The 8,031-nt window shown below is 41.4% G+C and overlaps 1 pseudogene; it reads left to right on the forward strand.

Annotated features, from left to right (window-relative positions):
• Positions 1-7,063: 7,063 nt before the first annotated feature.
• LOC110562191 (small ribosomal subunit protein uS10-like) lies at positions 7,064-7,584 on the forward strand (annotated as a pseudogene).
• Positions 7,585-8,031: the final 447 nt, after the last annotated feature.

Below are 8,031 nucleotides of genomic sequence, written 5' to 3' on the forward strand. Positions count from 1 at the left end.
GTTTCACTTCAACATTCATTGCACATTGGCATCTTGAAGGCTGTAGGACATCCTTTGGGGAAGAAGTTGATTAGCTTTAATGTTTTCCGAACTCTTTCTACTTTGTGTACTTTTATTCTTTAGTACCCATGGCAATACCGTGCAAACTTTAAGAAAAGTTGCTTCAGTTAAAACAACAGCTAAAACTGTGAGGTTTGTAATATTATCATTCCTCTTGGACTAACAGAGAAGTGAGTTGGAACCACTGGTGCTTTGTACATTTTAATAAGTAGAGGGAGCCTTGCCTTGCCTGATGTCTTAGAAATTTACCTCGCTTAGAAACAATACTGTGAAAATGGCTATGTTGCCAAAAGTGGTTTACAGATCCAGCATAATCCTCATTGGTATTCCAATGATACTGCTCACATAACAACAACAAAAAATCCTAAAATTTTCATTAAAACACAAAATACCCTGAAGAGTCAAAGCGATCTTAAGCAGAAAGAACAATTTTGGAGATACCACAATACATAAGCTCAAATTACACGTCAAAGCTATAGTAACAAAAGCAGCATGTGTCCTGGTACAAAATCAGAATATGTACAGGTGGATAGAATAAAGAATACAGAAATAAACTCACCTATTTAATTTTTTGGCAGAAAAAAAATGTCTAATTGGGGAAAAAACTCTAACAAGTAGTTTTGGGAAAAATCAGATACCATATATGGAAGTATAGATGCATATCTCTCACCCTGAACAAAAAAAAAAAATCTGTTTGAAATGTGTCAAAGAACTGAAAGTCTGACCCACAAAGGCATGGCAAAAAGGTTTTGTCAAGAATTTTAACAGTAGAGTAAATAATCCAGTGCCGGTAGAATACATAAAATCAAAAAGCTTCTTCATGGAAAAAAAAAACAATCAGCAGATTCAAGAACTTGCAGAAGAGGAGAAAAATCTTTCCCAACTATACATCAGACAGAGAGTTAATATACAGAATATACAAAGAACTGTAAAAAGATATCAACAAATAAAACCATTTTCCCAGTCTATCAAAGAGAAGAAGATATCTTGGGGTCGGGAGTATTGAAGTACATACATGAAGGTGGGAAAGGGACTCTTGCTGGGATCAGGGGCCCGTGAGAGGGGAACAGTGGAACCGTGAGCTGCAGTGGGAGAAAAGAGTCAAAAGGGAACAAAGTACATATGAAAAGGCCTCAATAAACCCGTGGCTTTGTATGCCATCTAGACACTAATTAGAAAAGAAAATGGCATTTGCCTTGCTTCTTTCTGTATTAATCCATTGACAAACACAGACATACAGGGAAGTCGTTTCTCTGTGGCAATTGCCATCACAACTACTGTCCAGCTGGCACCCAGTCAGGAAAGCCTGACTATTTAGATGTTGGCTTCTAGAAAACAGACCAAAAAAATCAGAACAAGGAAATACACAGAACAAGAATAAAAAGTGGATATAAACCTGATGCTGTGATATTGTATCCTTGCATAGTAAAAGCCCAATTCTCATAAGAATAGCCTCATATATGCTAAGTTGTCTGTAATCAAAAAAAATTAAAATTATAGCAAAGGTTGGTGAGTGTAAACCAACACAGAAAACACATTCAAACACTTCAAAAATAGAACCACCAGGCAAGCGAGCAACCACACTTGTAAATATATAGCCAAATTAAATTAAAGCAGTTTGCAAAGAGTTCTTTCTTCCCCAATTAATGCAGTACAACTCATAAATCTAAGATATAGACTCATCAGAAGTATTTACCAATGGGTGAATAAAGAAAATTTACTACTTATACACGAAGCATAATATTATACATCCTTCAGAAAAGAAAAATTCCATATGGTGGTGCACGCATGTAATCTTTAGCCGTGGAGAGGCAGCGACAGGACCATCACAAGCTTAAGGCAAACCTGGGCTACACCATTTGAGATTAGCCTGAGCTAACAGTGAAACTCTATCTCAATAAGGAGGAGGAGAAGAAAGAGAACAATATGGCATTTTCAATCATTTGGATGGATCTGGAAGACACTATGCTAAGTAACGTAAGCCAGAAAGACTGCCTGGTCTAAGTTATGCAATCTAAATAAATTTATCTCATCAAAACAGGAGGAGGATGGTGATTCCCAATAGCTGGAGGCAGCGGATGCAAATGGGAAGACGGTGGCCAAAGGACAGAGACTTCCAGTAATGAGATAACCGTGTGATGGAGAGCTAACGTGCAGTTTGCCGTCTGTAGTCAATAGGAGCACATGGCACACTTACACCGTGCTAAGATGCTACGTCTTAAATGTCCCTGCCATGACGGAAAGGAAGGTGTGCACACGTGAGGTAGTGGGGATATTAACTGGCTTGACTGCAATGACTAATTTGGAAGACATTTATATCCAAATATATCTTATATACATACAAGATGTATATATATATGTATATATATATATATATATCTTAGATATATAAAACAAACACATATGTATATTTACATATACATGTATACATATGTATTTATATTTATATATAATATATATGTATTTATAAATACATAATATAGTTATATATATATATATATATATACATGATATTAGCAGTCATTTGTTATGTTCTTTTAGAATAAGCTGTCTTCAATTGATAACTGTTCCCAAAGGAATTTTTTCTCTTTGGGTATACAAACCACACTTAAGGATGCGCCCCATAACCAGCAGAAGTCAACACAAACACAAAATGAACTCAAGGGCACACTCTCTCACAATGCTTTGACAGGGCTTTTTTTTTTTCTTACGTTACAAATTTTGCTTATATATTAGAGTTTATGATTTTGTGTTTTTATGGGATTTCTCTGGTAAGAGTGTGTGTGTGTGTGTGTGTGTGTGTGTGTGTGTGTGTGTGTGTTTCTTGGCTTTTTTCTGTTTGGTTTGTTTTGTTTTGTTGATGTCTATTTTTCTTTTTTCTCATATGAGAGAGAAAGAAAGGGTGTGGATTTGGGAGGGTGGGGAAGTGGGGAGGATTTGGGAGGACTTAAGGAAAGGAAAACTGTGATCAGAATATATTGTATGAAAAAAAGTCTATTTTTAGTAAAAATTGAAATTAGCAAGAAGACATTATCTTAAATAGATACAAGACATATACATCAAAATATATTTTAAATATGTATGATTTTTAATCAAACTATACCCCAGCAAACCTGAAAAACATGAAAAAAAAAAAAAAAGAAGTGTTGTCCTCAGTTGCTTTCCATCTTTACCTGTTTGTGGAATTTTGTAAAAAGAAAGAAGGAAACTTGGGGACATTGCCACTTTTTTTTAATTTATTTAATGGCATGAAGTGTCTCGATGGCTGTATTTTGTGTGTTGAGTTGCCTACCTTCGGTTTCGTTTCTCCAGGAGAGAATCTTGTGGTAAAATTAAACGGCAAATGATTTTGTTGTGAGAAGTGACATCAGACATTGAAAAAGGTGTGGACGAAAGTGGAGGCCAAAACTGAGCAGGCTGCAGGTGGGGCTTGGAAGGGTGTTCAAGCCAAGGACACTGAAGTTGGATCTGCTGTGAGGATCCAGGGATTAGCAAAGGACACTGACTGTAGGGTTCCCTTGATCTGTGAGGAGGCAGACATTTCTCAACCCTCCATATCACATTTCTCTCTCCTGGGGACAGACAGCAAACCAAGCATTGAGGGCGCTTCAAGTTTGGAGTCAGGCTTGTATGCACCGAAAGAGCCGCACTTGGGAGCTGCAAGGGCCCGTCTCTTTCCGGATGGCTCATGCTCCTACCTGCATCAGTGTAAAGGCCCTGGCCCTCATCTCTGTGGTTCTAAAAAAGCACCACATTCTAGTGCAGAGAGAGGCAGACCCACCGATCCATTCATCTTCCACACAAACTTACCTAAAGGCCAGTCCCTTTTCTACCCCTGTGGGGATTTCAGGGAAATACTGATCAATGAAAAGAAAACTAACAGGCTTCAAATGCCTTACTGCTCTATTATGCTGGCTCATTAAGAAAAGATGGAGAAAAGACAGTGGAAAAAAAAAACAAACCATTGGGTTATTCTCCTACTTAATGAAGCAGCCTCTAAGACATAAAGACAGATGATTCTGAGTATATTTGTCTGGAAATATTTGTGGCTTATTTTTCCCCAGAGTATCCATACTAAAACCAAACAAACAAAAAGAAACAAAACAAAAACCTTGAAAAATATCTTTCAGGATATCTTATTCACATTTTTAAATGAAAGATTTTTTTTTTTTTACAAACTTTATAAGTTACTCCGGATGTGCACTGGTTAGGAGAGAAAAATCTCATGGCCTTGTAGCAGAATAATCTAAGTGCTGCCTCTGAGGGGACCTGCCTGCCTAAGCAGACTACTCACAGACTGCAGAAGAGCACACAGCTGTCCTTCCTGTAGGCCAGGCTGGAGGGGTCAATCACACACAGACATTCTGACCCACATGTCAGCAAGTTAAAAGTCTACCAAGCGGTGATGTTACTTCATTTATCCCTCCGTCATTACATTTGGAAAGTGATTAAGTTTTTATCTCCTTAAAACAAGCAGTGGGCCTGGACAGGATGACCTGCACAGTAGGGTCTGTTAAGCTTGCTCACGTTCCTGGAGACATTTTAATTTTGAAATTGTGAGCTTGGTGTGAAATTAATGTAGTATTTCTCAGTCTGCTTCTCGGATCTTAAAAGCCAGAAAACACACGGTTGTTGGAAACAGCACAGAAAAGTACCTCCTATCCTCACCCGTCCCGGCCCAGAGACCTACCCTCTTCAGACCAAAGTTGGTTTGAGCCTTGTTGCCTTCGTGAGGCAAAGCGGGATGTTTGGCTCAAACTTAATCACTAGCCATCAGTGATGGAAAGTGGAGCTGTGAACTTGGCATATCTAAAATCGCCTGGGAACGGAGTTTCAATGAGGAAATGTCTACATAAGGTTGGCCTGTGGACATGTCGGTGTGCCGTGGTTTTGCTTGATGTAGGAAGGCCCAGCCTGAGAGTGGCACAGTTCCCTGGACTTGCAGTTCAGTGAGCTGAGTACAAGCATGCTTGCTCTTCGCTGTTACTGTGGATATCGTGGGATTCTGTGCTTCAGGCTCCTGTCACTTCAACTTCTCCCTGGTGTCGTTACATAACCTGTAACTATGAGATAAAATAGACCCGTCTTCCCAAACTTGCTTTTACCACAGCAACAGGAAAGAGACTAAGTCACCACCACGGCGTAAGTGGCATAAGTCCCACTTCACAGGTGAGGGAACCTGGCCACACAGAAGCAGTTTCCCCACATTCTAGCCCCAGTAAGGAAGTGGGACAAGAATGTGACCCTTTCAGCCTGGTTCCAGAGCTCAAGCCGGGACATCCTAAGGGCTGTGCTTACTTGAAATCCATCGTTGGGGAGGACGGCAAAGCACCCTTGACTTTGTTAGCTCCTTGGGAAATTCGCCTGTTGCATGACGACATTGACTTCAGTGTTGCCTTGTCCTTCCCAAAACTCTCTTCTGTTCACAAGTCCTCTGCCTCTGGTCATGGCCCTGGTAATCCTCTGAGCAATGCTGTTGAAATGTTACATGCTTACCTCCCCGAGTCTTGCTCATTTTACTGCTCTTATGGAATTCTAGTGTCCTTATTTCAACTCACTAGTTTATACATACTTATACATGGACATCGACTCATTATGTGATAGTTACGTGTGTATATATGGTACATATTTTTTATTTATAAATACTTACATCTTAGTTCAATAGCAAAATGCTTTGAGTTTACTATTCTGCATAAAGAAAATCAAGTCACTTCTCTCACTCAAATTTGACCATACAGCCACAGAAATATGGCAATACTCTTAACATATCTCACATTAGGAAGCAGTCAGTCTCCCAAGGTCCCATACTGTTTATCAAACCAAGCACAAAATGCCTTTTCATGTACATATGTTTTCTAATACATGCACCCCACTTTGGAAACAGGTCAGCTGTCTCACGTCATATGCCACTTAGAAATAGAAAATGACTACAATATGGTTTTTAAAGTATGTGGCAAGCCGTGGCTATTAAGTTGCCGCGCCTAAAAGATGGCGCCCGCCGGATGTACTGACTGCTGATAAACAAGTCCATGTTTGGTCAAGGCGAGCGTTGCACTGGCCCATTGGCTGCCTGCTGCAGGTCTGTTGAGTGTGCGTGGTTGGCTGTGATTGGCTGATGTGGTTGCCTATATAATTGGGAAGGGCCCGGGTACGGGGGGGAGGGAGGGGAAAGGGGAGAAGAAGCTTGCAAATAAGTGTCTGAATAAACTGCTTGAGGAAGAGCTGGTGGTTGCGTCTTTCTTGCTGGACGAGACAGGCGCGACAAGTGGTGGCCCATACGGGGACCCTCCTCTATCTCCCCCACCGGAACGGCTCAGAACCTCAAGTAGTCAGGGAACATCGACGGGGTAAGTCTAAGAGAGCTTACAACCCCAGGAAATTGGGGAAGGTCCTCGGCACATATTAGACGCTATTTTGGGTTGCCAGGAAGCAGGCACTAGCCAAGCCGATTCTGGCTCAAAAGTGAAACCATGGGCGCATCCTCTTTGCACCCAATTTCTAAAGCCCTGCAAGCGCTCCTCAACTCGAAGGGTTTAAAACTAAAACTGGGGACAATCGATAGGTTTCTCGAGGAATGTGATACAGCTGCTCCTTGGTTTGCCTCCTCAGGTAATCTAACAGTAGGCAGTTGGGAAAAGCTAGGCAAGGATTTAGACTTTGCCTGGGAACAAGGACATTTGAAAGGAGCAGTGAGGCCCATATGGAAATTGGCGAGAAGCTGTCTGGAAGATGTGAGGTGCTGTGAGACTGTAGAAGCTGGTCAACTGGCCCTAGACCAGTTGAAGGAAGAACGGTCAGTAACAGAAAAGGGCAACTCTACTTGAGGTGAATCTGATAATGATTCTGAAGAGGAAGTAGAGAGATTAGTAGAGCAGATGGAAAGAACAAAGATATATTCTGACTTGGGCGAGTTTGAGAGCAAAAGGTCAGGAGAAGAGGAAGTTGCAATTAGGACTATGATATCTAGTGGAAAGAAAAAGTATAGTAAAGAAAAGAGCTCTCTGAGACGTGGTCGTGTTTGTCACGGAGCTGTTTTCAGTCTACTCCGGTCCTGACTCACCGCTGTTCGCTCCTGCTGAGGAACAAGTCAGTCAGGACGCCACGCCGCAGCCATGGCTTTTAAAGATACCGGAAAGACGCCCGTGGAACCCGAGGTGGCCATTCACCGGATTCGGATCACGCTCACCAGCCGCAACGTGAAGTTGCTGGAGAAGGTGTGTGCCGACTTACTCAGAGGCGCAAAAGAAAAGAATCTAAAAGTGAAAGGACCGGTGTGTATGCCTACTAAGACACTGAGAATCACTACAAGAAAGACGCCTTGTGGTGAAGGTTCCAAGACATGGGATCGTTTCCAAATGAGAATCCACAAGTGACTCATTGACTTACACAGTCCTTCGGAGATTGTTAAGCAGATTACTTCCATCAGTATCGAGCCAGGAGTGGAGGTTGAAGTCACCATTGCAGATGCCTGAGCCATCTATAATAATAAATTGACTTAACCAGTAAAATAAATAAATAAATAAATAAATAAATAAATAAATAAATAGAAGGCAGAGAAGTCACACGGGCTGGCTTCTGCCCCCCCACCTTACATGTTTGACCAGAGGAGGGTGGAAGACCCGTTACAAATGAAGTCTGGAAGGAGGTGCAATCATCTTCTCTTGGCTTTCCTGTTTTCATGGATCAGGCAGGGAACAGATATCATGACCCGATAGATTTCAAGGTTGTGAAGAGTCTAGCTGAATCCGTAAGAGCTTATGGCATAACAGCCTCCTTTACATTAGCACAGGTGGAAAGTTTAAACAGGTTCTGCATGACTCCTAGTGACTGGGCTGGATTGGCCAGGGCCTGTTTCTCACCAGGTTTGCTCAATTAGGTTGTGAATGGAAGTACCCAGGGTTATGTGTAACCTCAGTTCAATTTCATAATTTCACCAGAGCTGCTAACTTGTCTAAGATCTTATCTCAACAG

The sequence above is a fragment of the Meriones unguiculatus genome, chromosome 3, assembly GCF_030254825.1.
Source record: "Meriones unguiculatus strain TT.TT164.6M chromosome 3, Bangor_MerUng_6.1, whole genome shotgun sequence".
Lineage (NCBI taxonomy): Eukaryota > Metazoa > Chordata > Mammalia > Rodentia > Muridae > Meriones > Meriones unguiculatus.